The sequence below is a fragment of the Echinops telfairi genome, unplaced genomic scaffold (assembly GCF_000313985.2).
Source record: "Echinops telfairi isolate 266 unplaced genomic scaffold, ASM31398v2 ScPeMD7_7469;HRSCAF=8507_1, whole genome shotgun sequence".
Taxonomy (NCBI): Eukaryota; Metazoa; Chordata; class Mammalia; order Afrosoricida; family Tenrecidae; genus Echinops; species Echinops telfairi.
This window is the reverse complement of record NW_022111373.1, coordinates 113490312-113492363: the sequence shown is the minus strand read 5'-3', so window position 1 is coordinate 113492363 and position 2052 is coordinate 113490312.

Below are 2052 nucleotides of genomic sequence, written 5' to 3'. Positions count from 1 at the left end.
CCCACACCTGCTTGGCATCACAGCCAGCGCAGCCTTCAGTACTGGCAGACACGGGGTGCCTGTGCACGAGGTGCATTGGCCACTCATCAAACTTAGATCTGTAAGGAAGTCTAGAGTTCTACCACTGAAACCCCACTGCCCTTCGGCTCATTAGTATGTTTATCTTTTATACAAGCTACTTTCCAGGATGGAGCCTCAGGCTCAGCCAAACGTGCCAGGAGCTGATATTTGTAATGGAGACAAAACCGTTTTCTCCCCTTGAAACTGACAAGCAACACAATCTGTTTCAATGAAGCCATGGTTCTCCACTCTGACTGCACATTATAATCACCTGGGATATAATCTGGGATATAATCACCTGGGATATAACACTTAAAAACAAAACCCAACAATGCAATACCGAGAATCTCTGAAGATACCCGAAGTCCACGCATCAAGATATTAAGCAGCTCCCAGGAGATTCTGATGGGTAGCTATGGTTAAGGAGCCTGCAATGGCCGTGCCAACAGAATCTCAGGTCGTGACCATCTCTGGTGTGTGGGCATTTTCTCTATTGGCTTTTAGCTTTAACAATGTGTTTGTTCTCTGCTGCTGCCTGTGCTCTGGGAGAAGCACTCCATCCCTGGTTGCTAATCCTCCCTGGAGCTGTGGTTTTCTCAGGAAGCCACCACAAGCAAAACACATTCCCTTCAACTGTGCTTGGCGCGATCCTCTAGGTTCCTGCTCACCCCCACCCCACCCCCACCCCGGTGTGGCTTTCCTCCCTTATTGGCCACCTCTGGAATGATGTGATGGAGCAATGTCCTGTCCTGCTGGAGGGCTGCTGGACTGGGTACCATGACCTGGTACCAATGAACCTGTGCATGGGGCCCCTTCAGTTAGGTTTATAGAGGAGGCACTTTCTGGGCAGTATGAAGGGGATGATAATGCACAGGGCACCAGGAAATAGAATGAGCTGGATTCAGTGGGTAGAAGCAGAGGCCACTGTTTTTTGCTTGCCGTTGCTTTTCACACAGGTTCTGTAGTCTTAACCTTCCCTGGGTTATGCTTTGGGCTGTTTGTTAACCGCAAGACCAGCAGTTCGAAACCACTAGCCACTCCTCAGGAGAAAGATGGGGCTTTCTACTCCCTTGAATATGTACAGTCTTGGAACCCCACAGGAGCAGTTCCGCCTGAGGGCAATGAGTGAGTGTTCTTGACAGGTGCTGTAGATCCTATGGGTCACTTTCTGGTATTTGAGTTTTGCCTCCTGTCGTTCACAAATCATGATCCAACTAAACAGTTCAAGTTTGCTTCCAATTCAGGAGCCTCCCCAGCCTGATGTAGGCATGGAAGCTTGCGAAGTGGAAGGATCCAGTGTGCTCTTATTTCTCCTCCTGGTTCACATCTACGTCCTACCCAAATCCTCCCATGATGCTTGGGCTACACTTTAACCAGAGCTCGTCCTTCAGAGTATCTGGGGTGGAAACGCAGGGCCTGAAACCAGAACGCACTGTCTTTTAGTGCAGTTGTGTTGTGATGTGGATATCCTGGGCATGGCAGATCCCAAACCGCTGGCTTTTTCTTTCTTGGGGTGCTTTGGAGGTTCTTTCCCCTACAGGGGTGCTGTGCACGGCACACTGCGTACTGCTCCATGGGGGTGGGGGTGGGACGCTCTCCTACCAGTTCCTGTTCCCAAGTCTCGTCCTCTCTCCAAAGCTTCTTGCCTCTGGGATGATGGCCTTACCCCACAAGACAGTCCTTCATCATTAAACGATTTCAGGGAGATTCAAGTATAGCTACCTCTCTGTTGTCCTCTGCACCTGGAAAATAAGTGGTATCCTCCACCTGCCCCTGGCTTTGGGAGACATGCCACAATCAAACCTTCCATGTGTCCTCTGGTTGCAGTGCTAGGTGGCCCTCTGAGTTCCTGGGGCTGAAGCGGTAGCTGAGACTAGGAGCTGCACCCACTTTGGCAATGGCTTTGACCGATCCTGTGAGTGGAAGTGGGGAAAGCCTCTCCCCACTGCCTAGAGTGAACAGAACACTAGACCACAACTCTCTTCGAAGAAG